Source organism: Gymnodraco acuticeps, unplaced genomic scaffold (assembly GCF_902827175.1).
Source record: "Gymnodraco acuticeps unplaced genomic scaffold, fGymAcu1.1, whole genome shotgun sequence".
In the NCBI taxonomy this organism is placed as follows: domain Eukaryota; kingdom Metazoa; phylum Chordata; class Actinopteri; order Perciformes; family Bathydraconidae; genus Gymnodraco; species Gymnodraco acuticeps.
This window is the reverse complement of record NW_022990093.1, coordinates 52383-62804: the sequence shown is the minus strand read 5'-3', so window position 1 is coordinate 62804 and position 10422 is coordinate 52383. Positions and strand designations below refer to the sequence as shown.

The following is a 10422-nucleotide window of genomic DNA, read 5'->3' as shown; positions in this document are numbered from 1 at the left end:
CCTTGTGTGTTATGAAGGTTTTTATGCATGTAAACGGTCTGCAGAGTCAAAACCCTCAAAGTACACCTTGTAGCCTCGTTGGAGATACGTCCCTGTAGGGCTGTGCAATTAATCGTATTTTAATCGCGATTACGATTATGGCTTGCGACGATTAGGAAAACAGCATAATTGACAAAATACGATTATTTTGCTGGGTGCGCTTTCGCCCCTCCCTAAAAGCCCACTCGGCCACGTGGGAGTGACATGTGTTGTGAGTGTTCAGCGCGAGCGAAGATGTCAGAACAAGAGCAGCAACTAGTTAAAAAGAAGGGTCGCGGGGAGATTCCCAGTCGATCGCGAGATGTGTCTAAAAATAGAACAACAATATTCTGTTTTATCGTTAATGTTCCCGTGCCAGAATAATGCACTTGAACGCATCAAAGCTTTGTGATTGGCCGGCCTCACCCCATGTGTCCGGGCGTGGCTGGTCGGCAGTGCACTAGTTCGCTGACGTTGTCCGTGTCAACAGCATGCATGGTCAACAGGAGTGACACACACAAGACCGCAATTATGGCAGAAGCAAAAAAGCCCAAAATATATAATTTTCACTCCAAGAGGGAGGATGATTATTTTTGTATCTATTCCAATTCAAAGTCCATCTGTCTCATCTGCAATGCGAGCGTGGCTTTATCGAAGAAGGGTAATTTAGGAGCGGCATTTCAAAACAGTGCACAAACGCTACGAGACGGAATTCCCTCCTAATTAGTGCGAATGCTGTTTACAGCATTCCACTATAGTGCTTCAAATCTTTATTCTTCCCCTTATTATTATTTCAGCCAATACTTTGGCTCTCCATAACTTCAGCTTATTTTCAGCTACAGAAACCATTCAAATATTAAACTATTCAGCCTGTTCAGGAATCGATGGGAAACCTTCAACTTTTTCAAAATATGTTATACTTTTTGAAATATTCAGCTTTTTAAGCTCTTTTTTTAACATTGAAGTCAATGGGAAGAGCCTTCAAATCAGCCAATACTTTAGCTCTCCATAACTTCAGCTTACTTTCGGCTACAGAAACCATTCAAATATTAAACTATTCAGCCTGTTCAGGAATCGATGGGAAACCTTCAACTTTTTCAAAATATTTCATACTTTTTGAAATATTCAGCTTTTTAAACTCTTTTTTTAACATTGAAGTCAATGGGAAGAGCCTTCAAATCAGCCAATACTTTAGCTCTCCATAACTTCAGCTTACTTTCGGCTACAGAAACCATTCAAATATTAAACTATTCAGCCTGTTCAGGAATCGATGGGAAACCTTCAACTTTTTCAAAATATTTCATACTTTTTGAAATATTCAGCTTTTTAAACTCTTTTTTTAACATTGAAGTCAATGGGAGATGCCTTCAAATCCTGTTTTCCTACACTTTGCGCCAAATGCATCTCCTTCCACATAATTTCAGCCAGACACTTCATTCCAACTTTCAAATGATCACAATACCTTCAGCTATAAAACTTGTATAAAATAATTTTGATATCTTTTCAACTTTTTGAGATATTGAATTTAGTTTGGAGCTTGGTAGAGAGGCATTTTTAAGATTTTTACATTAGAGTGGATGGAGCAGCTCATTAACTCTAGAGTGCTTTGATCTCAAAACAGAGTGCAGGACAGCTCAAAATTCTCCCCCAAAAATGTTTTAAACTTGCCATACTTCCCAAACCCTACACTCCTCAGACATATTTTTTCATGGAAAACGTAGGAAAACCTCTCCTAGCTTGTAAAATAAAGAAAAAATAAGAAAAAATATTAAAGAAAAGGCCTCTTGAGGGCATTAAGTGACAAAAACGTTCAACATTCCTCCATTGAAGCCCATTGTAATTTCAGGCAGATATTTCCTCACGGTAGCAGCCGCACACCTTTAGTTAAACTGCCAAAAAGGCCACATTATTAAACCAAAACTACACACCAATTACACTTCAGATACTCAACTTCCTTGACATGCTTCACGTTTTGAAATTTCACAGATATCTGTTACGGTTCTTCCACAAAACGTTCACATGTAAGAGGTTCATCTCTCATTCAGAACAATGGAAACCTGTGATCTCTACAGAGCTCGTTAGTTCAAATATAAACACCTGTGTAATGGAACACGATGATGTCATCACTCCAACTGACATGCAGCAGACTTCAACGGGACACACACACACACACACACACACACACACACACACACACACACACACACACACACACACACACACACACACAGTGTGCTAACAGTCCAGCTGTGAAGACGATTCGGGACAGTCTTGAGATTTTTTTGAGAACTTCACAGGTTTGATAACGATGCAGCCATCAATGCATCTAAGCGTAGTATGGGGTGTCATCAAATGTCGTCGCCATGGCGACAGACCACTCGCCATGAAACACGATGAGGCTGTAAATCCAATCGACACTGTCCAATCGTCCCCCAATCTTCACTTGTATATCACCGGTCCATGCCTCAACAGCTCTACGCCAAATCTGAGATCTCACCATATGCCGTTTCCATGGAAACGCATCCCTCGCCATAAAATATGATGTCACTATAACTCCTATGCAAATGTTCAAAGAGTGCTCAAACTTCACATGTGTGCTAACAGTCCAGCCGTGAAGACATATACGTGACAGTTTTGAGATTTCTTCAAATGCCCTCACACTCTCCAAAACCACAAAAGAAAAAGAAAAGATGTAATGCTACTTGAACTTATACTACTACGTACATCTGATATGTAACTCCTTCTGGCAACTTTCAGCTGCACAAACTATTCAACTATTAACTTATTCAGCTATTTCAGGACAATGAGGCTATACTTGTTGTTGTTTATACCTTTTTTAAACGTTTTGTTTGAAATATTAAGCTTCTTCACTATTTACTGCGAATGCTGTGCATTGAAATATCAAAGATATTCAGCTTTTTCAGCACATGATGGGAAACTTTACATTTTTCAAAAGTTGTTTTACTTGAAAAAAATATTTAGCTTTTTAAACTGTCTTTTTAGATGTTTAGCTTGTGTTTATGTTAAATCCCGTTTATAAAGCGTTTCATAGTTAGTTATCTATAGACCTCGACGTGCAATTTTCCGAGTCCCTTTGAACGCATCACCTGATCTTCTGTCTGAGACTAACTGTGCTGCGTCACTCTGCTCCGTGACTTTAATGGTGAGTGCTTGACATTACGTTTATTCCATACAAGTATAAATGGGTTCCGCAACATTTTAACAGTAGAAATACAGGTGTGGCGCTTTACATGGACATTGAAGTTGGCAGCTAAATGAGGAGGGAAAACGTTTTCATGGTCAACCAGAATCCAACTTGAATCGGTTGGTAACGGTAGCTAATGTTAGCTACGTGCTAACGCTAGCATAGCAGCTACAAACATTTGCCGGTCAATTATCAAAAAGCTACTTCTAAACAGGTCATTTTCGAACAACATATTTTTCAGCATCTCAAGTGACTCTCCTGACACTAATGTGGGAACTTTAATTTGTCAAAATGTTGTCAGAGTTATTATGAAGAACTAAAGTACTGTAAACGTAGTTTTAAAAGCATTTGCAGCTGTTGCTAAGTCACCGGTAGGTGGGGTGGGAGTCAATCACGTTCCTAATATAAATACTTGTGTATTACATTAAAATGAGTAATTGTATATGACACAAGCGCCCACGGACACCTGAGATAACAGCAATGTCCCCTCCATGTAACTTATGTTACATTTTGTAGTTCTAATTGCACATACGCACAGACGATATTTTATTTTAGACAATGAGGACATTGACATACATCCTCTTGACCCAAAACAAAATAACGAATGTATCAATTCCTGGGGAAGTAGGTTTGGTTAACGGTGTATATTCTGCCTTAAATCTTAGACCTAGATTCACACATGATTTATTTATTTTGTGACTATTTGTATGATTTATTAACATTTATTAAGAATAAGTGAAGCCACTTTGTAATAACACTTTGATAGTAAATAAGGAAACATACTTTGCTCCTGAAAATTACTTATAATTCAAATGGTGTGTAAGATTGTTTTATTGAGGTGAAATGTTAATCTGTCACTCCCTTCCCCCTCCCCCATATTCCCCCTGTCTCTAACTGCAGACTATTACTGTTGGCGACTTTGCAGACCTGAAGTGTAAGTACACACATAAATAATAAATGCAACATTTTGCAATAAAAACGAACAACTGTAATATGTGATTATAATATCTAAATATAAACCATATTATATTTAAATGCTTTAAGAAATGTATTTGAGGTTGCTGTCACTGAATTTGAAATTAAAGTCATTGTATGTAACAGAATTTACACATACTATAGTTTCTCAGTTAAGTCATATTCCAGAACGAATATATTACATAATTGCAACTGTTTGCAAGGATTTCATGGGAAAACATTTGTTGGGCGACTGTAAAGTCCTTTGGAGAATAATTATGAATGAACCGTTTTGAAACCCATGAACCTGAACTATATATTTACTATTCTCTGTGCTTTTGATAAGCAGCCACGTTTCATCTATCTTCAGATCCTGCTTCATTAACATTAGTCTATTCTCATTGATATTGTGTTTAATAATAATAATAATAATAATACATGGTATTGTTATAGTGCTTCTCAAGGTGCTCAAAGACGCTTTACATTAGATTACATGTTATCAGACACTTTCATAATATCTTTGTTGTGGACAATAAAAGTATAACAATATCATTGACAATAGACCACATCATCTAAGCCTCTTCCCCCCCTTCTCTTTCCTTTTTATAACTGCAGACCATCACTGTTGGGTGACTCCTTGCAGACTGTAGTTTAAGTAAGCAAATCAATTCTAATTTTGCAATCAATCAAGTTATATTTGATTGGTTTACAGTTAACAATAGATTCCCATCCTAAAAAAAGTAGTGTCAACAGTAATGACATCCATCAATTGCATTTGTATGGAATGCACTGTGAGGTGGTCATTATTCAGATTGACTATATTATTCGTATTTTTTAAATTAATAATTAGATTCAAATGATTGATTTAATAAATGATATTGCTTCTGCTAATACAAATGGCCACATCGCTGTGTTCAGACATCAAACTATTTCCATTGCAGTAATTCACAATCAATGTAATAACCAACAATATATGTCCTACACATTTTTTTATCCAGATTGAATTATCCTGTGATACAAAAATGTATTAAACCTTCATTATATTTGTACTTACTTTATTCAAAAAGATAACTAATAATTACAATGTATTTGTATTTGCCATTTTAATAACTGTCCTGTGTTTTAACATGCATGTGATTTTGTAATAAACAGTGGAAAGCAACATGGAAGTAAATGAGCAGCTTTTAACATTAGATAGGATTGCAATGCGCTGTGAGGTTGTTGTTTTTATGAACTCACACTAAACGTTTCTTTCTCTCTCCCTCAGTCTGCTGGCTCCTCCTTCCTGTCTCCAACTGCTGACTGACATAGTTGAGAACGTTGTGGTGACCTGACCGTAAGTTGAGACAGTGCATGACATTAAGAATTTTGGGAGATGGCCCTGTGGGCCATCTAAGCTAATTTACAGATGGCCCTGAGCCCAATAACGATTGCCCTGAAAAATGCGCGTGGACGAAATGACGCATGAAGGGTTTGGGGGGCCTCACCCTAGAACATGTAGATGTGTGCAGGTCTTAGATGCTGTCTGGTGCATTCTCTATACTGAATTATAAGATGAACCACCACAATATTATATTGTTCAATTTCTATTTTATTCTTCATTTCACTTGTTTGTTCTTGTTTGTGTTTGCTCGCTTGCATGCCCTGCAGCTATAAGAAATACTTAAGTTGTTGATCCATCTGATGAAGGCAAATGCCTTCCCAGATGGAGAAAAGTAGTAAACATTACATTCATTTATTAATGACAAAACAAACATTATTTACACTATTATGGCCCCTGTTAAAAATGTTTGTAATGTTATCTACTGTAAGTTGGTCCAACGAATGCCTCCTCATCCGGAAGCTGACCGAGCAGCAGTCGAGGAGCCGAGCGCATCCTCGAACCACACAAAATGGCGACGTCAGAGTTCCCGTTAGCCGGCAAATCTAAATCTCTACGGTCAAAATGTCCGGTCAAAATAATTTACCTTTAGCGCAATACCGCTTCAGTTGCGCCACTTATGTGACAGACAAAAGAGTATGTGACAGACAAGAATAGTCAATTCTAGTGTCTAACACTTAATGTGGAGAAAGAGATGTCCTGTATGGGTTGATTGTGCGTTGATCTGTTGGTAATGCCTCGGGGTTCCGGTAGGCATGTAAACAAATGCATAATGCTGCGTTATACTTTGTGGCCTCACCCGGTTGCATAGCGACGCTTATTGTTTAGGTGTCTTTTAATAAACAGGTAGTCCTATCATTAGCTAGAACTAGCTGGATCTGATCGATATGGACATAAACGGAGTGAAGTCTAATTTGACGGGAGAGAGAGATCAGCTGCTGCTGACGAGTCGACACGCAGCTCTGCATGATCACATGCAGCAGTGAGCGGAACAAAACACACACTTCAGGTTAGAATATCACACGTAGCTATTTTAATGACCTCTCAAACTACCTAAACTAGTTATAGATATGTTTAGTTTTACTGTCGGGTCTCTCATTACTGGATCCGCGAGCTGCATGATACTGGCATAATAGATTGCCCGATCGGGCAACCAGCAGGTGAGGCTTCATTGCCCGAGCTAAACACTAGATGGGCCTGGGCCATCGGGCAGTCGTTAATGTCGAGCCCTGTGAGATTTATGAATGGAAATGTATTACGGCCCGTCCACACAGTAGCTTTGAACAAATCTTGAAAATCTTGGAGCTGGGCGTGTCTGACAGCTTGGGGATTTTTTGCGAGCAACACGACCAACAACCAATCCCATGAATCTCCCGCCCCCGACATACAAAGCAAAAAACACCGGGGATTTTATGCGAGCAATATATATATATATAAACTCCCCAAACAGGTGAAAACCTACCAGTTTCACCCACTGTCTCTGCCACCTCCCTCCATGCCTGGTTCCTCCGGTTTGTATCCCGGTAAATAGTTCTGGTCGTAAAGAACCGGGTGATTTGCTACCGTAATTTCTCGTTTGGAATATGAGGAAATGAACTGCGGTCTGGTTCTCCCTGCTTGCACGCGGTTTGATTGGCTAGCGCTTCTACTGTCAGATTTGCATAAACGGGTTTGATTAGGCTGTCGCTTCCAGCTCAGCTTCAAAAGTTGAACATTGCTCAACTTTTGAATCCTGAACATCCTGGAAATCTTCGCTTCGCTCCCCCACAATGCAGTTGGGCGACCAGCGAGGCAAAGTGACGTCATCCCCATTCAAAGTCAATGGGCAGAGAAGCGTTGGAAGAATCGTCTAAAGCTGCTGTGTGGACGGGCCGTTAAATGCAGCCGTTTCTAAAACACAGTAAAGTGTCATTGTAGTTAAATAGAGCCTTCTAAACCAGCCCTGCCTAACTGTTACATTTCCTGGCATTTATTTGTTCACATATAAATGTGGTCAGTGTATAATGTCGTCATGTTTTTAGATTAGGTTCATGTGACCAGACACCTTCAATGACCTTTGAGCTGAATTTACTTAATTTGTTTTCTTAAATCAAAACTGCTGTATAATATTTTCTTTCTGTGTTACAGGTGGCCTGCTGTTGAGGAACTCTCTGGATTCTTTCTCTCTATCATAACTGCATTCTATCTTTCCTATACATTTTTGGCTATTCTATCTTTTGTGTCCCTCAAGTTACAAGTACTTGATCTCTGCCACCAGATTACAAGTAGTTGGTGGTTTTCTCTCTTGCTATCCCACTCTACAAGTGAAAAGTGCTTGATCTATTCAACTCTATCTATAAAAACGCTATAACGATTTCAGTCAATACTGACTTTTGAAAAAGCAAGTTGATTTGGACTACAACAGTCCTTGAGATATTAAAGCCTCTCAGGTTACAAGTACCTGATCACTCTGTTAAAAAGCATCTCTCAGAGCCTCTCTGCTCTTACTCTCTCTCTCTGTCAAGTGAAAAGTGCTTGAACTCAACATTTAATTGTATCATTGTCACAACACATAAATTGTTGTACTAAGTGGATAGTTACAAATATATATATATACAAAGGTTATACGTTTATAATTTCAATCCATATTTATTTTATAAGAACTGTTGTTACTGAATTGTGTTACCGTAAACATATCTAATTCCTAAAGGCTGTTTTAAGTCATATTTCAGTGTTGCTGTATATGTTTACTTAACTAGTTAACATAATAATACGATATTGTATTTATTTTCTCTGATAAACGTAAACACACCCCAGGTTCACACACTGTTCTGATCAGAAAATAAAGAGCTTTGTTATTGTCTAACCTGTCATATACTGCAATAAAACAACCAACAGAATTGTTTGATTCTTATATTTAAATATATTTAACCTGCAAATATTAAGGTGGTTTAGGAATTACACAGTAACATTTGTGGTATTGGAGAACAACAGCAATGCCGAAGAAGAATAAGAAGTCCCTAGTTCAAAGCCTGCGCTGGAAAAGATCTACAGATGTTCCCTGTGAAACAAGTGAAGCAGCAGAAGGTTCTGGTCCTCTGAGCAGTGGAGAAGTGAAGGTGTGTCCAGTGTCTCATGCTGTAAGTGTACAACAAGGAGGTCAACACCATGCATCCTGTGAACCACAGCCATCTTACGCTGACATGCTAAAGAGGAGACGTGACAGTGATGATCTTTGTGAGGCAGGCCCTTCTCATGCTAAACCGGTAAACCAGAGAGGTCAAGGTGATCAGCCATGTGTACCACCGCCAACCTATGCAGATATTTTGAAGAGTGGACGTGTCAGTAAAGCTGCTTGTGAGGCATGGCCTTCTCATGGAGACAGTGTAAACCTGGGAGATCAACTTTCTGAGAAACATGTCCCTGCATCGTGGAGCCAGGCTTCCCCTAAATATGGAAAATCCAGAAATAAGCAGTGCACCTGTAACTCACTAACATTTCTTGCATTCCTCCATGAGAATGAAAACATCACCAGAGCTGACCTTGAACTTGTTTTGGATAAAGGTAACGTGATGTATAATGAGGTGAGGAAAACTGTTAAACACATCCATTTGACCACTGATGAGCTCCCACAGGAAGTTCCTGCACGCAGGTTTACCCATTATGTGGACATGACAATGCTTTCCAGGTATGGCACGTTAGGAGAACCTTTACATCCGACTGTAGATAGCTTTCTGGACCTTGAGTCAGGACTGAGCTGCTTGTTAACTGAGGTGCAGTTTGCTTTGCTGCTCATGACACAGTTGTGTATTGCAGTATTTAGAACCAGAACAGGCCGGTATGGTTTCTTTGACCCACACTCCAGGACTAGTAAAGGTTTGCCCCTTTCCCCAGATTCACTCACTCCTGGTACTGCTGTCATGCTGACATTTACACATCTCAGTGACATGATTGACAGGCTCATGAAGTTTCACAGAATGTTGGGCACACAGTTAAACTGTACCTATGAGTTAAAGCCTGTGGAGTTTTACGACACAAACCCAGTCTCTCTGAATGAAGCTGTCCTGAACACAGACTGCAGACCTACAGCTGTCACTGTTGATGCACCTGCTCTGCTGGATGAAGCGGCTGATGAATCAAGCGCACCTACTCTAAGGACAAACACGCCCACTGATTGTTCTGAGCACATTATACCAGACAAGTCAACTCAAACCCCTGCTGTGAAACAACAAGAGGTCCATATCACGTCTCCATCACATGATGCTCCACAGGTTGAATCAAAGTTCACTGGTCTCAGTGATCCTTCTGAAAACGTATTTAAAGGAGTGTCTACCGAAATCCCTTTCATATCATCTGTGAGACAACAGGAGGTATTACCTAACCTAATCCCTAATGCTCAAACGGAACCAGAACCTTTAAGTGAATTCAGTTTCCTTCCATCTCATGATGATGCCTCTCACAGTGAGTCGTACATCTCTTCTCCATTAAATGCTGTTGCCAGTAATCTGTCTGATATTGTATTGCAGAACATCTCCTGTAAATTGTCAAAGCTTAGCAAAGAGCAAAGGCGAAAAATCAATAGAAGACTCACGGTCTCAAAAAAACCTAACAATAAGACTGAAAGCATTGCTAAAAGAAAACTGAAGCAAAGCCATGACTTTGCCAAGCGGTACAGAGATCATTTTGAGTTTCAGCAGAAAAGAAAACAATACATTAGCAACCATTACAAAAACAATCCTGATTTTAAAAGAAACAAAAGCAGTATTTAACCTCCCGTTACAAAAACAATCCTGATTTTAAAAAGAAACAAAAGCAGTATTTAACCTCCCGTTACAAAAACAATCCTGATTTTAAAAAGAAACAAAAGCAGTATTTAACCTCCCGT

General features: G+C 39.2%; 1 long non-coding RNA gene across 2 annotated transcripts; it reads left to right on the top strand.

Annotated features, from left to right (window-relative positions):
- The first annotated feature begins 3139 nt into the window (after positions 1-3139).
- LOC117546206 lies at positions 3140-8423 on the top strand. 2 transcript variants are annotated; one of them, XR_004568960.1, is made up of 4 exons: positions 3140-3181; positions 4124-4157; positions 5445-5513; positions 7686-8423. It is a non-coding gene; the product is annotated as an uncharacterized LOC117546206 (long non-coding RNA). The 2 variants fall into 2 exon arrangements; XR_004568959.1 differs by lacking the exon at positions 3140-3181 and having other exon boundaries at positions 3188-4157.
- Positions 8424-10422: the final 1999 nt, after the last annotated feature.